Source organism: Vicugna pacos, chromosome 27, assembly GCF_048564905.1.
Source record: "Vicugna pacos chromosome 27, VicPac4, whole genome shotgun sequence".
Lineage (NCBI taxonomy): Eukaryota > Metazoa > Chordata > Mammalia > Artiodactyla > Camelidae > Vicugna > Vicugna pacos.
In genome coordinates, this window is record NC_133013.1 from 5,913,875 (window position 1) to 5,932,389 (window position 18,515).

At 54.7% G+C, this 18,515-nt stretch overlaps 1 protein-coding gene across 2 annotated transcripts in view; it reads left to right on the forward strand.

Moving 5' to 3' along the window:
• The first annotated feature begins 530 nt into the window (after positions 1-530).
• Positions 531-18,515, forward strand: part of APBA2 (amyloid beta precursor protein binding family A member 2) — a 174,970-nt gene continuing 156,985 nt past the window's right edge. Inside the window, exon 1 of one of the 2 annotated variants that reach the window (XM_072950667.1) lies at positions 531-644. The gene's annotated coding sequence lies outside the window, so the exon portion shown is untranslated. Of the gene's footprint in view, positions 645-799; positions 1,073-18,515 lie in introns of those variants that run through there. The other variant, XM_072950666.1, reaches the window with a different exon arrangement.

The window sequence follows — 18,515 nt, forward strand, 5'->3', positions numbered from 1 at the left end:
GGAAGAGCCCACGGGTTACTCTGACTGGGTGGACTGGATAAAAGGCCAGAGGGGTAAAAAGTGACACGAGCATCTCCAGCACAATCTTCAAGGGCTTCAGGGGAGATTATTACTCGTTTTGGGATTTATGTGGGGAGCTGGAAATGGACGAGGGACGGGTCCCCTCCATCCAGGACGGCAAGGAGAGAAAGGGGAAGGGTGAGGCCCTGCGGCCGGGGAGCACAGGCTACTGGAAACCAGGGCGATGAGGTGGTTCCCAGGGGCCTGGAGAGAGGACCAGGAATGCAGCCCGCGACCGGGGGCTGGGGGAGGTCTGCGGCGGGGAGACAGCACTGTGCTGCCCCTCTGGAAGGGGTTCTCTGAGGCCATCATTCCCCCAGGGCTCCTAGTCTGGGGCCCCCTTCCCGCACACCGCTAACTGGGCCGAGCAGGGCGCGGTCGCCGCGGCTCCTCCGTGCCGCCCGCGCCTGAGAGCCCGCCAGGGGGCAGCGCGGGGCCTGGGGCAGCGTGCGGGCGCGAGGGAGCCTCGCTGTCACCTGTTCTACCCGCCCGAAGACCGGACCCCAACGGCTCCCGATCCGGCAGGTCCGGGGCGCGGCCGGGAATCTTTGTGCTCCGCGGGTCCCGCAGGACCCGGACCTCAGGTGCGCCCGCCCACCCTCCCCGCCGAGTGTCCGCCGGGCTCGGGGGGTGGAGGGCGGGCGCTGGGCACGCGCGCATCTTTGTCCTCCCTTCCTTCCCGCCGCGCGGTCTGGCGGGGCGGGGGACTCGGGCGAGGCCGGGGCGGGGCGCGGGCGCGGGCGGCCAGCCGCAGGCCCGTGCGGGGTGCGCCCGCCGGCCGCGCCGCGTGCGCGGGGCAGAGGCGGCCTGCGTGCCGTACGCCGCGTCCCGGGCGCGCCCGCCGCTATTCAGCTTCCCGGGCGCAGCAGCAGCCTCGGTGCGCGGCTGGGCGCGGGCTCACAAAGAGCTGCGGCGGCGGCCCCGCGCTCGGCCTCGCGGACAGAGCGGCGGCGGCGGCGGCGGCGGCGGGCCGGGGGCGGCGGTGCACCACGCTGCCCCGCGCCCAGGCCAGGTAAGCTAGGGGCCTGGGCCGCCCGACTCGCCGGTGGTCGCAGCCTAGGGGCGCCCGGGCCAGCGCGGGGGACCAGGGCGCGGGGGGCGCGATCGGGCGGCGCCGCCGGGGTCTCGAGGTGTGGAGCGGGGTCTCCTCGGCCGGCGGGCGGGCGCGGCGGGGCCGAGCCAGAGGCTTGCACATCCCGGGCTTGGGGCGCCTCGGCAAGGGGCGACCGGGCGCGGACCAGGGGCGCGGGGAGGCGGCGGCTGCCCGCTCGTGTTCGGCCGGGCCGGCCCGGCCCGGACAGCCCGGCCGTTGGGGCGTTCCGCGGCCCCTCTGGGCGCCGGCACCAAGTCCCCGTGCAGGGCGACAACTCCCGAGTTTGGGGTCGTTTCTGGATTCCCTGTCTCCCGGGAAGCCGAGCCCCACCTTTTCCCTTTATAATGAGGCCCAGCGAGAAACTCCTCAGTTAAAAATTCCACGCCCGGGTCCCTTGGGCTGCCCGCGCGGACCTGCCCCATCGGCCCAGCCCCTGCCCTCCCCCTCTCCCGACCCCGGACCAGGCGGGTGGCGGGAGATAGGGCCACAGATGGTCAAGGCGAATCGTGAGCCCCCTGAGCCCCGGGCCAGGCGGTGGGCAGCGGGCCTGGCTGTGCCGAAGCTGGGAACGAGCTTGCCCTGGCCCGAGGTGCTCAGGGACGGTAGGGCGGGCGCCCCCGAGGGGCCCGCCCTGCTCCAGCCTCACTGAGCGCGGAGACTGAGATAGACTGCTGGTCTCAACTTAGTATTTAGTTGCAGAAGGAAGACAATGTTTTCAGATCTATTCGGATACGGCCTGACAGGGGCCACACTCAAATCTGCGGTTAAGCAAAGTCACAAATGGCCATGGGGACAGTCAGGTACCCCAAACTGGGCATCTCTTTCGAGCATCTCGTTCTGTGGGCTTAGCTGCCCCTGACCTCTTCATCCTCTGTCCCCTTTCTGAGAATTTTTTCCTCCTCTCTTCCTTTGAGAAAAAGAGTGGTTTTAGAAATAATGACTTGAAAGCTTTGAAAGCAGAAATAGGATGGCTTTTCCTGAGGCACACACTTGATGTGCTCTGTGGGTACGCAGAGCCTGTTGGGTTCTCCTTTCTGAGGCCTCTGGGTTAGTGGTCCCTACGGTGAGGTGAGGTGGAAGGCTTCTCCCCTTCTCGTTGGCAGTGTCCGGGGACATGGTCGGGGTTCCCAGTCAAGAGCTGCCAGGCTGCCCTGCCCTGTGCCCTCACTCCTGGGTGGTGGTCCGGGCTGCCTCCACTGGAGGGGGTCTCCTGTGCAGAGGATGACACTGACATGGAACCCACGGGGACCCTGGGTGATGGCCAGGGCGCTAGTGGGTGAGTTGGAGCTTGCTGGTGGTCAGCTTGCTGAGCTGGCTGCCTACCCATTGGGGACCACCAGCACTGGCGGAGAGACTCTCAGAGTGGTCTCCGGAGCTGGACCAGGCCTGGGTAGTGGCACTTATGATGGGGGGCCCTGAGACGCTGCTGTTCAGCCTGTCTCTCCAGACCTCAGGTCACTGGTTGAGGAGCACTGTTGTACCCCACCCCTGCTGCCTGCCCTTCCATCTCCAGGGTCCTGGGCTGCCTCGCCTGGGGGAACCAGATGGAGTGTGTGTGTGAGTGTGTGTGTGAGTGTGAGAGACGGGGTGAGCGCTGGCAGATGGGGTCACTTTTACCTTCTTACTCTCTCCCCACCTTGCCTCTCTCTTGGGCACCCTGGGCTGGAGGTATGTCTTGTGTGACTGTACCTTGAGTACTTCTCACTTTAAAAAAATATATTTTATTAATTTTGTTTGTGGGTTGTTTTTGTTTTGGGGGGAGGTAATTAGGTTTATTTGTTTATTTTAATGAAAGTGCTGGGGATTGAACCCAGGACCTCATGCATGCTAACTAAGCACGTGCCATACCACTGAGCTATACCCTCCCCCTACCCTTTAAAAAAAAATGTTAGTTTCACAGGAATAATTGGTGGGGATGGATTGTGAAGTGGAGGCGCATAAGTAATCCAATTTGCCAACTAAGCTAAGAGATGCGAGATAAAAATAAAAGATAATTGTAAAAGACACCAGTCGCACCCCTGGAATCTGAGAGGGAACGCTAAAACACCTTGAGCTTTCCTAGACACAACTGAAGAAGTCAGAGGAAAAACACATCGGAAAGGGAGGTTGGCTCCAGGCTGGGCTTTGTTGGGACTGGGCAGATGGGAGGCCTGTCCAGGTGAGGGTGGGGGGAACTTAGGTGCCTGAGCCCCCCTCTGGGCCTCAGCTCTTCCCTGTCCTTGGTCCCAGACACCTGACCCAGTGGTTCCACAGGTGAGGGCCTCTGGTAACTCTAGGGTCTGAAGTCTTGGAGAAACCTTTGTTGTACTGGGAGTTGGGAAGGCTAGGAGAGGGTGGGCACAGAGGCCCGGGCTGGCCTCGAGGGCCTTCCGAAACAGGTGGCTTGCTTGCCTTGCAGCCTGGTCTCGAGGAAACGGAGGGTGGGAGAGAGCCCAGGATTGCATTGCCCTGACCTTATTGGGATGGGGATGTGTAGGTATCGTACAGGTGGGGAGTGATGGGGATCCGCACCAGCAGGCAGCTCCATCCCCAACGCAGGGCAGGTTTGAGATGGTGGCCCACCAAGTGGGCCGATGTCTGGGGAGGTGGGGGGTCGGGCAAACAGCCACAGAGGGGGTTCTCAGCCTCCTTCCCCTCCCGAGGCTCCGCCCACTGCCTGGGTTGGGTCCAGCTGGTGCCTCTGAGCTGCCTGCCGGTGCAGGCTGAGTCAGCCATCGTGGGCGCCCGTCTGCTCCTGTCTCTCCTGCAGACATTCCTGCATGCTCCCTGTCCTCCCAGACGCACAGAGAAGCCCAGAGAGGACAAGGACCTCAGTGTCACACAGCTAGCTCTCTCCATGAGCCTGCCTAGGAACCCCCATTTTGGTGGGTGCTGTTGCTGTGGGACTTAGGGTTTCTGGGCCAGCTGCAGGGTTTCCCCCATTAGGGCCAGGTCTGGGGTTCCTTGCAAGCCCTCAGCGGCTCCTCAGTGCCCACCCCACACCCACATTCCCCAGCCTGATTTTTTCCCCCAGTTCCCTTCCTCACTCACAACCATGCTGTGCAGGCTCTGGCCAGGCAGGCTCACTGCAGGCATGCTCTGTGTTGTCCCCACCCCATCTCCACCTGCCACCTCGGCCTGGCACCCTGTGTCCATCCTTGATGATCCCAGATGACTATGGGCTCTTTCCCTGTTATCCCTTGGTCTTCACATTTGCCATGCTCCTGCCTGCCTCAGGGCCTTTGCACCTGCTGTTCCTGCTCCCTGGCACGTGCCTTCTCCAGATATCCACCTGGCTTGCTCTCTCACTTACTTCTCTGTTTATATTTCAGCTCCCTGATCAGCCTACATAAATTAGTATCACTTCCCCCTTTCTTGTTAACCCTGCTTTGTGTTTCTTCTTAGTACTTAACATGACTTGTTATATATATACTTTGTTTATTCTGTCTCTGACTGCTCCAGCAGAAAGACTCTGTGGACCTCTGTATCCCTGGCAGCTAGGTCAGTGCCTGGCACCTCTTGGGCCCTCAGTGTTACTAGCTGGATGAGTGAATGAATGAGTGAATGAATGAATGAATGAGTGAAGCCCCAGGAGAGTCATTTTTCCTTTCAGCACAAGCCTGGCAGCCTGCTGCTCCTTTCCTGAGACCCAGAGCTCGAACTGAGCTGGGTTCCCAATTGGCTCCCTCGTTGCACCTCACATGGAAGCTGGCATGTGGTGGACAGGCAGGAGGGAGCTGTGGAGGTCAGATTGAAGGGCGCAGGTCAAATTCCACTTTGGCCTGAGGACCGCATGGCTGGGAAGGCAGTCAGCCCAGGGAGTGAGCGTTTTGATGCTTCACAGTAACCCCCTTGTGGATTTTTGCTTGTCTGCATGGCCTGCCGTTGGGCTGTCCCTGCTGCCAGAGCCAGCTCAGTGTTACCTCCGCGGTCACCTGGGTGACGGATGTTCTGGGAATGAGGCGCCCTCTTGCCCGGGTTCCCGTCCTCCTCCATCTGGAGGTTTCTAAACTTGTCTGTTACCTTATGTCAGATCCAGCGTCTCCAGGCTCCCAGCCGCTCTGCCTGTCCCTGTTTGCCAGCCTCCCCTTCCTGAAACCCTCCCCAGCCTGAGTCTCCTGCCCGGGTTCTGGCCTTGCTGGGGAAGGCGCTATGATTTTGTATGGAGGCAGGCAGAGTCGGGCAGGAAGGAGCTAGGGTTTGCAGTAACAAGAGGTCGATCTGAACCCGGCTGTAATCCCTGGGGCCTCAGACGGGTCACTGGCCCCTGGGGGTCTTTTTCAGTATCTGTCATTCATGCAGTACAGCTCTTGCTGGGGTAGTTCTGAGGCACAGACAGGATCCCGCGTTGAACTGATTTGAGATATCGACGTCGTTCCGATGGCCAGGGGTTTGGGGCCCCCAGGCTTGCAGTGGCTTCTCCTATTTTACTGGGATTTTGAGGTGCCAGCTTTGCTGAGTTTCAGGTCCCACCTAGTAAGAGGATGTTGTGCTTCATAAACTCTAAAGTGCTGTTCTTGTGGAAGATGCTGTGTCTGTGGTTTTGCATCTGAAGGATCAAAATTAAGAAGGGAAAAGTACGGGATTTGAGATTCTGGTGTCTACTGGCTGCAGAAGTATTTGCATCTTGTGATTTTTCCAAACACAGAAGTGCTCTAGCCTTCTGGAGATTTTTCTTTTCTTAATTTAAAAAAATTTATATGTTTTTATTCTTATGTTTTAACTTTTATTTATTTTGGGGGGGATTAGATTTTATTTCATTTATTTATTTAATTATTATTACTTTTTTTGGAACCCAGGAACCATGGAACCCATGCAGCTCTACCACTGAGCTACGCCCCCTCGCCCCCGGAGATGGTTTTTGATGGCAAAACCAACTGGAGTTAAACACACCTCGTCAGGCACTTCTGGATGTTGAGTTCTGTTCCTCTGTGTGTGCTGTTTGAAATAATTCCCCACCAGGCCGGAGGGGCAGGCCTGTTGTCTTCCCTTGGCATCGGGGAGGCTGGGGACCGGGGAGCGCGGCTGTTTCCAAGCAGCGCTGGGGTTCTTCCAAGTGCGCACAGTGCCCACGACCCCCTCCCCCACCTCCCACCTCCTGTGTCCCACTGGGACTCAGTTTGCATCAGGTTTGTTTTCCAGCTGGGAGGGTGAGACTAGGACTTAGAAACACTTTTGTGATACATACAGGAGCTAATTTTCAACCCGTGCCTGGAAAATCGGATAGTGGGGACTAGCGGATAGACCCGAGCTCTGGTGGGCGGATGGAGACTAACGGACAAGTTCATGTCTCAGGTGACCCAGGGCCCCTTACAGGGACAGCAAGGAGGCTTGGGAGCTTGCCGTCTAAGACAACAGCTAACATTGTTAGGTTTTCCAGCATCTTCCTTCCCATGCCTGGAGCTTTGCACTTCCTGCCACAGAATCAGCTACTCTCAGAGATGTTCAGCTCTGAAATGTTCAGGCATTTGGTGGGGACAGATTCTAATTAGTAAATAATCAGTGAGTAGGGGAACAACACTGGCATTTTGAATTTTCCGTTGGAGAAATACACATGTATATACGTATCATTATATTTTTAAATATATGTGTATATATTTTATTTCTTCTTTGATTGGTTTTACATTCCTGGAATTGATTCTGCCGCATGGCAACTGTAAATATGAATTTCTCTGAACTGTTGTATACGTCACTCATATTAATAAACAAATAGTGTCCCTCAGTTGGTCTGATTAGCAGTGGTCTCAGAAAAGTCCATTGTTTCAAAAATAGGCGACCTCTCTATTGAGTGGGTGCATGCATCTCAGGACAATGGATTTCTTGGGTCCCTTTGGCAGCAAGTGTACACAGGGTTCAAGTAAAACACTGTTGACAGTCCTCCGTCTTTTGGTGTCCTAACTGAGCCATGTGTGCTCACATCAGTCCATGTGGTCCAGATCTAGTGACAGCTGTCACAGTCCGGGATGGTAGGGAGTCAGAAGCTCTAGAAAGCCACCGTCGATGCTCTGAGTGTGACTCAGCTCCCCCTGAGAGGGGCACATGGAGGTCTGCATTCCTTCCTCTCCAGCCCTCCAGCAGCTGTGAAGCTGTGAAGATGCAGTGAGAGGAGACAGACGGTTGTGAGTGTTTTGTTACAGTGGAGTGCCGGGCCAGTGCCAGTCACCAGGCTTACAGGATGTGTGTGTGTGTTTCTCACCAGACACCAGGTGCAACCTCAGGTCTCTAGCTGCTCCTGGCTGGTATCAGTGAAAACCAGCAGCTGAGTGATGGACAGTTGGTCCTGGCCACTGGTCCCAGTGCTGCCTGCCCGGCCCGACTGCTAGATCCTGAGTCCGCAGCACTGGGCTCAGCCTGACCCATGGCCCTGATGGACGTGCCTTTCTACCTGTGGCCTTTCTTTGCCCGTTGTTGGGTGCCAGACAGGAGCGAGCCAGCATGCGGCAGGTTGGATGGGCGGTCTGCATTCTGGTTTTGGGGGGACATCCCTATGATGTTTCCTAGGTTGGGAACTCTGAGTGCAGAAGCCCCTCCAGACCAAGGACTCCGGCTTGTACCTCTCCTTTGGGCTTTAAACAGATTGGGGCTTTCAAATGAATTGCGTTTCATTAAGTAATGGTTTTCTTCTTTTTTGGAGGGGAGGAGGAAGTCATTTGGTTTATTTATTTATTGATGGCAGTACGGGGGGCTGAACCAGGAACCCTGTGTGTGCTAAACATGTGCTCTGTAACTGACCTTTACCCTACCCCCAGTTTTCTTCTGGATCACAGGCTGGTCTGTGCTTAATCGGCAGTGGGAACTGGTGGGACTCCAGCTGCTATGACACAACCAGAGGCAGACGCCCCCCTGACTTGCATCGACGTCATGGGGGAGCTGCCTTGGATGTGGCAGTGTTCTCCCCACTCCTTGTTTTGGGAATCCCTGCCTTACCTCTCTGTAGTGGTTGTTCCTTTTACCCATCACCTTAGATGAGTTGTCTAAGGATGGAAACAAAGGGGTGCCTGGCACTTAAATGACACCCCCTCCCCACCCCCATCATTCACCGCCAGCCCTGTGATCCACAGGGCCTGCAGCACTAGCTCTGGGTGCTCTCCGTTTTAGGTACCCCCTAGCCCCTTTGCTGAACCCCATTCATCCATCTATCCATCCATCCATCCACCCATCCACCCACCCATCCATCCACCCATCCACCCATCCATCCATCCATCCATCCACCCACCCATCCAACAGGTAATTCCTGACTGCCTGCTCTGTTCCATGTTTCCTGATCCCTGTCAGGGGCTGGGTGGAGTCTGGGGAGGAGTAGAAGGGGCTACTGGTGAATGTGGAAGGGCCTCAATGCCCAAGTCTGGCTCTGGCTCCAGCTCCCAGTGCAGCACAAGCTGGAAGGTGTGAGCCCCGGGAGTGGGTGGGGTGGCTCACAGACTCCATCCTGGAAGAGTGGGAGCGTTTGCCCGTCCAGAGCTCAGGAGGGAAGAGCCCTCCAGGCAGAAGGGCCAGCTTGGAGTGGGGCCCCCGCTAGCGGGGTGAGGGCCGAGTATTTGGCAGCGAAGAGCATGTTTTGTGCAAGTCAGAGCAGGAGCTGGTGGATCCTGACCGTCAGGGGCCGGCGCTGCCCCTGGAGGCCTGGGGGGCCGTCAGGCTGTGGTGGGGTGATGGCACACACACTCTGCCCAGTGACATCTAACTATGTTTTGGGCACTGTTTCCACCACCCAGGTCCGTGCCCTATTGGACCCCGGGAGGGGCTGTGAAGGATGAGTTGGGGGGCTGTGATGCGAGCTGTCGGGGGACAGGGCAGAGACATAGGGAGAGTATCGGGGGGGGCACGTCGAGGGGCGCCAGGGGGCTCTAGGAGGGATGAGGGAAGACACAGGTTGAGGGGTGACGGGAGGGACCAAGGACCCCATACCGGCGGAGGGGTGATGGAGCCCCAGCCGGATGCATGGGACGAGGCGCAGCCAGCTCGCTCCCCCACCGCCTTCTGTGGGCGGAGGCGGCTGTTGCCAAGTCCCGGCCTTGCGAGCGCGGATGTTTAATTTTACCCTTTAGAGATTTACAGGCTTTCTAAATTAAATTGCCACTGTTCTTCTACACGAACTACAAAATCCATGACAAACCATAAATCACATTATTAATTTGCTCCTGTTGAGTTAACCTACGGAGCTCCGCTGACTTCCTGCGGAGGACGGAGGATGGAGGACAGCCTGGGAACGGGGAGGTCTCCGGTCACAGGTCGCGGTGGTCGGGCCACCTCAGCCAGGCTGTAGCCGCTGCCCTGCCCACCAGGTGGCCGTCCTGGTCCCATTGCAGGGGCTCCTGTTAGCTTTCTGGCCTCTGGAGGGAGGGGGACCGACTCCAGCATCCTCCATGCAGCGGGCAGAGGGCAGAGGGCAGAGGGCACGGGGGAAGGGGAGGGGAAGTCGATGCTCCTGGTCAGGTGCTGGGCTCCTGAGGCCTCTGCAGGCTGGTGAGCCCTGAGGAGGCACGAGGAGGGTCCTCTCAGGGGACCCTAGGCAGCCACTTCCCCTTTCAGGCTCTGATGGGCTGTTCATCCTCTGGGCAATGATGGGTCAGAAAACCTGTTTTCCAACCGCTCTTCTTTTTCCAGATGCTGTCAGCCTGTTCTTCGCTCAGGCACCAGTGGGGGTGGGTACCATTCCCTCCAGGAGGCCCACAGCCTGCCCCCTATGGGGACCCTGCTGGGACACTGGCCAAGGCTTTCTTCACTGCTTACGCCCATGCAGCATAGCTGGAAACTACCTGCTAATTTTGGGGCTAATCAGAAGTCACAATTTATTGGGAGAAAGCTGCATTTGATGGGTGGGAGGGGCGACTCTCTCTGTGTGTTGGCAGTTCTGCCACCAGGGGCCACGTGGCTGCACCAGGCGGGGAAGTGGGAGGAGCGGGTCTGGGGCTCGAGCTCATGATGGTTTTCAGCAAACACCTAGTATTATGCCGCAGTTCGTGTGGACTGGTGTCCTAAAGCTGGGTCTCCTTTACAGTGGTACTGAGAAGTCAGACCCTAGTGTGTTAAACACCGGATATTTCAAAGCAGAAAGCCAGCAGTCACATTGCTTGTGTGGCTGCCCCTGCAGGCTCACGCGTGGTACCACCCACAGCCTGGACTGGGGACGGGCCGTCACCCTGCCGACTGAGCTGCTGCCGACCAACACAGAAGACTCCGTAAAATCCACATGTGTTCATAGAAATACAAATAGCATTTAATGTGCCTGTTTAATGATCTCTTCCTTGAAGTCATATTAGCTCTGATTTGAAGGAAGTAAGTGGAGACCTAACACAGTGATTTGGGCTGATTTTTGTCTCACTTATCCGAGTTCCCGACAGGAGTCCTTGTGGGAACTATCTGAGCTGACGGAGGCCTGGAGGCCATTGTGGGTGAGCCTTGTCCAGAATTCACAGCAACTCATCCCTTGCACACATCTGGACCTCAAGTCTCAGACCCTGACACTCGCCTTTCCGCACGTGTGTGTTTAGTGAAAGATGTTCTAAGAAATTGCTCATATTAAAATCGCGCACTTTGCAAGAAAAAGGCGAACAACTGAGTAGGAAAGAGGCTAAAGACATTTCACCAGAAAAAGGTACAGTAGCCATATGGAAAGGTCCTCGAGTCCATGAGTCATCAGGGAAATGCAAAAGAAATCGTGAACATGTTAGCCAGGGCTCTCCGTGTGTGTGTGTGTGTGTGTGTCTGTGTGTGTGTGTATTATATATATTTGGGGATTTATTATGAGGAATTGGCCCAGACGATTGTGGAGGCTGAGAAGTCCCATGATCTGCCTCCTGCAAGCTGAGGACCCAAATGGAATTCAATCTGAGTCTGCAGGTTGGAGACCCAGGGGGGCCAGTTGTACGAATCACAGTCCAAGGGCAGACATGAGGTGAGTTGTCCCAGCTCAACAGTGAGGCTGGGAAAAAGAGGTGAATTCCTTCTTCCTCCCTCTTATGTTCTCACGGCCCTCAGGGGGTTGGATGAGACCAGCTGTGTGGCAGAGGGCACCTGCTTTACCGAGTCCACTGATGCAAATGCCCGTCTCACATGAGAACACCCCCACAGACACAGCCAGGAACAGTGTGGAGTCTGGGCTCCCCATGGTCAGTCAAGTGGGCACATAAAATTAACCATCACGATCTGATACTATTCTTAAATTGAAAAGAACAGAAAATAGGTGTTGGAGATGGTGTGGAGCCACAGGAATGCTCATTTTTTGAAAAAAAAATTTAGTTTGCAGTGGTTCATGACTAGTATATACAGTTGATTTCCTTGGGGAGGAGGTAATTAGATTTTATTAAATTAAATTAATTAATTACATTTAAAAAAAATGGAGATACTGGGAATTGAACCCTCCCCCACCCAAGGGATCATTCACAGTTGATGGAGAAGTTCCCCTAACTGCTTCGGGAAGCTGTTTTGCAGGACCCACTAAAGTTAAAATTACACGTCCTCGGTGACCAGCAGTCCCCCTCTGAATGGAACGTACATACAGCCACTGTAGTGGGCCTCATGGAGGCCCCTAATGACACCAGGTCCCAGTCCCTGGATCTGTGAATGTTACCTTAAATGGTAAAGTTTTGCAGACATGGGTAAGGACATTGAGATGAGAAGATTATCCTGGATTACCTGGTGGATCCTACGTGTCATCACAAATGTCCTTCTAAGAGAGAGGCAGTGGGAGAGTGGACACAGTGGAGAAGACAGTGTGACTGCAGAGGCAGAGATTGGAGCAATGTGGCCACAAGCCAAGGACAGCCGACAGCCACCAGCAACCAGAAGAGGAGATTCTCCCCTAGAGCGTCGGAGGGAGGGTGGCCCAGCAGACACCTTGATTTCAGCCACGGGCCCTGCTTTCAGACTTCTAGTCTCCTCAACTGTGAGTTGTTTAAAGCCATGCAGTTTGTGGTGGTTTGTGACAGGGACCACAGGAAACGAACGCGGCGGTCAGGGCACATGCCTCGGAGTGTCCCTATCAGCGTGGTCATCACAGCGGAACTGTAGATGGCCCAGATGCCCACCAGCAGCAGACGGGTTTCACGTGCCGAGGTTTATCACGCATGGATCAGAGGGGGCATGGGGAGGGCCCAGGGCTTCTGGGCTGACGATGTCCCATCTCCTGATCTGGGTGTGGTTTGCAAGGGCGAGTTCCAGTTTACCATATGGAACTTCTCCGTACATATATTCGGTGTCAATAAAAAGTGAAAGAAAAAAAAAAAGGCAGTACATCATCTTGGGATTTTCAAGGCGCCCTTTCAATGTGACTGACTCATGGCTTATTTTCCTGCTGAAACAACAGTGTCAGAATCAAGATGACGTTTTGTTTAATGTGAGATAATGACATTTTGCCTTTCCCACAAGTGCTTATTAATATTTAGATATAAACTGTATTTTCTAAATGAAACAAGAGCGCATAAACCCAAGTCGGATGCTGAGATCTCTACGCATGTTAATTTGAATACAGGTGCGTTCTCTAGATGAGCTGAGTTTTCCTTCCCGCCCGTAGAAGGAGCCGGGCCCTTAAAGAGAACCAGACACAAATGGCCCGAGCACTTGAGGGTCACACACTATGTGGTTTCACTGGAGTGGGAAACCAAAGAGCTTTAAGAAGAGGGCACAGAGGGGCATGGTGTATAGAAACAACTCCTTTGGATCAGCCTGGAAATTTGGGGGGGAGGTCCTCGGTGCCACCTTGCCCATCACGCCAAGATCCTAGAGGTTCCTGCTGTCTACGTCCACGCTCTCCTGGGCTCACCTTCACCCTTTCTGTGCAGAAACACTTGTCTACCAGCTGTCCCCACAGTGACCACCTTGACTTCACCAACCACACCGTTTGCTCCAGGAAGTTCCACCGTGGCCGTGAATTCAAAGACATCCACCTTCGTGGAGGCTGTTTCTCGGAGCAACCCGTGGGAGACTTTTGTAGCCTTGCTCCTGCCGGTGTTCTTGGGGCGTCTGCGTACTGGGCGCTGTGTGTGGCTCACCTGTGTGAGCTCCCAGCCAGGTGCTGCAGTGCCCGTGGACTCTGGGCTGGGGTCCTGTACGTTGTCACAGCATCTGAGCTCGCCCTCACGTGTTCCAGGCACTGCGCCCTCTGAAATAGACTAGACACGCAGCCCAGCCTGCTCCAGTGGTCTCTCCCACGGTCGTCCACTGAGACATGAGTGAGGCGATGGGGGGGTGCACAGCCTCGGAGGTACTGTTTGTGCTTCTGGCTCCACTCAGTGGACTCAGCCCTCTCCTGGTGCTGGAGTAGCATGGCTGCTTCATCACTGTGGCCCGAGGATCAGAACAGGGGTCCGAGGGCTGTGTCCATACAGGTGAGGCTGGGGTCTGGGGTGGGGGTGTATCGGCGCTGTCCTCACCTTCCAGGGCCCATCAGGATCCGGCCTGGTGCAGCCAGCCCTGCGGCTCTGGTCAGCTTCCCCCAGGGCCTCCCGGCCGGTTTTTGTGCTGTGGGGAGCATCTCTGCTTGTGGTGGGGGGGTCTCAGTCTTTCACCGCAGTTGGGATTTCAGGAGTAGACATATCTATGTGGTGGTGGGGTTCAGAAGTCTCAAAACCCGGATTCTCTGAGCCCGGTGAACGCCCTCCAGCTGCCTCCCCTGCAGCCTTGGGTGTGACAGCTTTTTAAAAAATTAAAGCTTGGGGGAGAGTTGAATGATGCAGAGTGCAGCCCCTTCTCACCTCCCTGTCCTCCTGTCCACACGCGCATCTGTGTCCCCGGGACTAGACAGAGCTTCCTGTGTCCCCTGCTTTCCCGCAGGGCTGCTGAGCTCCGTACTGAGCGACAGGACCTCCCCGTGGCGCTGTCTGAAATGTGTCTCCCCCGCCCTCTCTGATGCGGCGTTATTTTCTCTCATGTACTTGTCATCGTGTGGCATCCTGCTCTGAGTTTATCGGTTGTTCTTTCTGTCTCTGTCCCACTTTGCAGAGAGCTTCCTGAGGGCAAGAGTCCGGGTCCTGGGGCTGCTCCAATGTGGGGAGAGCCAGTGGGTGGAGGAGAGGGTGGGCCAAAGCCAGGAGCAGCTTTTGCCCTGGGTGATTCACTTCAGGGCTGGATTTCCACCAGAGGCACGCCCTGGGGACCTGGGACAGCTCAGGAATAAGGATTTATGAGTGTGCAAAGCATCTCACTGGGCTGCGTGCATGCAGGAAACTGTGGAGAAGACTGGACCCTCAAGGAGCTTTTGATGTGTGTCTGTGTGTTGGAGGGGATGTCAGTCATCAGTGGAGATAAGAAGAAAGGGCCAAATGAGGTGCCTGCAGGGGCAATTCGGGCCTGAGCGAGGCCATCACTGCTGGTGGCAGCTGAGAGAAATCAGAGGGCATGACTCCACACTCCAGTGTGGGCCGTACCTGGGAACTGGCCTTGCAAAGAGCGCTGCGTGGAACGTGGAAACAGGAACTTGACCGGGGGCAAACCTGACAAGCCCTGCCCCGGCCAGCACATCCGATGAAACATCAGTTTTTCATCAGAATCTGAGAAGCTTTTTTTGTTGTTGTTGTGTTTTGGGGGTTTTTGTTTTTGTTTTTTGCTGTTGTTGTTTCCTTTGGTAGGAGGGAGGTAATTAGGTTTACTTATTTATTTTTCATGAAAATACTGGGGATTGAACCCAGGACCTCGTGCGTGCTAAGCAGGCATTCTACCACTCGAGCTACACCCTCTCCCACCAGAACCTGAGAATCTATCACAGCCAAGAGGAGCTTAGGGAGTCAGGATGGCTCACTGTGATGTGGTATCCCGGATGGGACCCTAGAACAGGTAAAGGACACTGGGTAAAAAGCTAAGGAAACATCAGTAGAGCGTGGCCTTAGTTAACATTGACACATTAACTTCATGAACTGTAACAATCGTATGGCGTTAATGTAAGATAATTACAGGTGAGACCGGGGTATTGTATGGGAGCCCTGTGCTAACCACACAGTTTTTCTGTAGGTCTAAAACTGTTTTAAAAACTAAAATTTAAAGTGGGATAGGGTACAGCTCAGTGGTAGAGCGTGTGCTTAGCATGCACGAGGTCCTGGGTCCAATCCCCAGTACCTCCATTGGAAAAATAATAATTAAAAAAATCTAATTACCTCCTCCCCCCCAAAATCCTAAAGTCTACTGAGAAAGATTGAAGGGCAGTTTGAGATTCATCACCTGGGCATTCCTGGTGGTGGGACCTGGGCCCTGAACCTTGTGATCCCCCCTCATCCAGCTTCAGACCCTTGGCTTCTTTTTCTTTTTTTAAATTGAAGTGTAGTCAGTTTACACTGTTGTATCAATTACTGGTGTACAGCATAATGTTTCAGTCATACATGTACATACATATATTCCTCTTCATATTCTTTTTCATCATAGGTTACTATAAGATATTGAATATAGTTCCCTGTGCTGTACAGTAGGACTTTGTTGTTTATCTATTTTATATATAGTAGTGTGTATCTGCAAATCTCAAACTCCCAATTTATCCTTCCCCACCCCCTTCCCCTGCCCCAGTAACCATAAGTTTGTTTACTATGCCTGTGAGTCAGTTTCTGTTTTGTATATAAGTTCATTAGTGTCTTTCTTTCTTTTCTTTTTCTTCTTTTTTTTTAGATTCCACATATGAGTGATATCATATGGTGTATGTCTTTCTCTGTCTGTCTTACTTCACTTAGTATGATGATCTCCAGATCCATCCATGTTGCTGCAAATGGCATTATTTCATTCTTTTTTATGGCTGAGTAGTATTCCATTGTATCAGTGTACCACAGCTTCTTTATCCACTCATCCGTTGATGGACATTGAGGTTGCTTCCGTGTCTTGGCTATTGTAAATAGTGCTGCTGTGAACATTGGCAGACCCTTGGCTTTTGTCATCCCTCCTCCTTTACTGTCTGCACGGAAACAGGGGAAAAGTTCAGTTCAGGATTTAGAATAGGCTCTTAAATGGCCCCGGAGCTTGAAAGGAACCAGTTTCTCAGATGCAGTCCGTGCAGGTGCTGGGAGACATCCCCAGGTGAGATGAGCCCCCCTCCCCCACCCAGTAACCTTGCAGGCACACTGGTCATGTTTCCTCTGCTTCCTTCTTATGCGTTGAGGTCCTGAGATGCTGCCCTCTGCTGATCAGCCCCGGGTCACTTCTGTTAGTGACCAGCGGCCATTTTTGAGGGATGACATTGGTCACAGTAGGTATTGTGGACCAAAGCTTCATGTGTGTGAGGTTGACAGTTCAGCCCAGAGGCAGGAGGGAGCCGAGGGTCTGTGTGGGTGGGGCTGGCACCAAGTAGATGCTTGGAAACAGCTGCCTGGCTGGGATACGGGAAAACAGGCCCAGCTGGCTTAGCTGAAACCCTGGTGTGGGGTAGTTCCATCTTCTTAAACTTCCAAAAATACTGGAGGAGACCCAGGATGCAGTGAAAGGAGTGAGCCCCACAGGGGAGAGAGAAGCCCAGTCAGGACCCTGCTGCCCTGTAAATGGGCATAGTCAGTAAGGATGGAGAGTTGGAAGGGCCTGCCTGGACCCAGCAGGCTCCCCAAATCCCCCCCGCCCCCCACCTCTTCCAGTTGCCCCCCAGTAGCCGTGATGATACCAGATTTGCAAGGTGACATGAGTCACAGATGAGATGATACCTGTACAAGGTCCCATGGGATCGGGCTCCTCGGAGGCCCTGGGTGTGTGTGGGAGGGGGGCTGGGGCCTCCTGGGAGGATGGGAGACCCTCACTGCTGGGACCCTGGGCCAGTCACGGCCCCTCACGTGTCCCGGAGCCAGGTAGAGGGGACGATTCCTGACAGTCTTACAACTCATCTGGATTTCACAACAAAATCAGGTTGAATCCTATGAAAATGCTCTTTTTGTTAAGTCAGAAGTGATCAAATATCAGCAATTTTATGTGACTCAACTCTGTAATTCAGCATTAAAGCAATTTTTGGCAAGAGAGAACACTTTAAACAACGTTAGTTATTACAAGCCTACAAGTTCATCCTATGAGAAAGTAGAGATAAGCAAACAGGAGACAGAAACCCTCGCCGGTTCCTGCCAGGGGGCCCTTGTTTGCACGATTGCTCCCCGTGCGCTTCTGCATGCGCACGGCTGCCCCACGCTCCTCCCCGGCTGTGCCTGGGGCGTTTTTCTTGCGCAGCAACCATAGGACTTCGTGCATCATTCATGGACCCAGGCCCCTGGCTTGGACATGGGCTTGTTTAGAATATTTCTCTGCTCTGAGTGATGCTATGATAAATACCCTTGTAGCTCCGTGTTTCTTTTTTGCAGATACCCGTGGTTCTTTGTGTACATTTCCAGATGTAGAATTGCTGGGCCAAGTGTGAAGGCTTCTGTCTGACCTTCAGAAAGGCTCCACTGCCCACTGACAGTGTGAGGGGGAGGGACTTCCTTCCTCCCCTCCCTCGCGCTTTCCTGTTCCCTTCTTCCTCCCCTGGTCGCTCTCCCCACATCCGTCCTCCCTTCTCTCTTGCTCTCTTGTACTCTTGCATGAGCATCCCCTCCCTCTCCCTCTGCCCCTCCCCTCCCTGGTCCTCCTTGTCCCCTCCCCCTCCCTCTCCTTCATTTGAGGATGCACCACTGAGCAGTGGTCCAGCTGCCCTTCCGATGCCTAGGGTCCATTGTGCAGGGTTTGCTCGTGGTATTTTGAGAGGAAATCAGGAAGCTGCAGGGGAGCCTGGGGAGAGGTTCCAGGCTTCCCCGTGACACACGGCCAGTCTGGTCCAAGTGGGGCTGAGATGCGGTAACATTCTTCCAGAGGGACATTCCTTTCCTGATTGTACCCCACCCCAGGCTGGGGGGAGCGCGGGGTGGGGGCAGACTGATCACACCCTCTGCACCCACGCCACCTCTGACAGAGCCTCGACAGCAGGGGGCTGGCTGCGGTGGTACTTGCTCACTCCCGCTTTGAGCAGACACACGTGGCATCCCCACTGGCATCTGAGCCTGGGCTGAGTGCAGACGAAGCAAATGGGGCTGGGAGCCAGTTCCTGCCCTCAAAGGGCAGCAGGGACAGACCTAGTTCATGGCAACCCCTATCCAGGGCTATAACAAGTTAAAATAGGAAAGAGCTTGTATTTATCCTGAAGGCTACGTGGTCACAGGCCATCCAAAGAGTGCGTCTCCATTCCTAGATGGGGTGGGAGCTTCTCAGACGGATGTGTTTCTCCCAGAGCTCTCCATAAGGATTGGAGTCCCCACTGTGTTTCCTGTGGTAACTGCTGTGGTCACTGCTGTGGTCACAGTCAGTCCCACAAGAGCCTGGGAGGTCCTGCAAATGTCACCTCTCATGCAAGGATGTGAATACATTTTTATCTGAGGTTGATAATATATCAAGAAGCAGAAATGTAAAAGCATTATTTAGAGAGGTGGAAATAGCCACCAGCAGAGTTAAAATCAGAAAT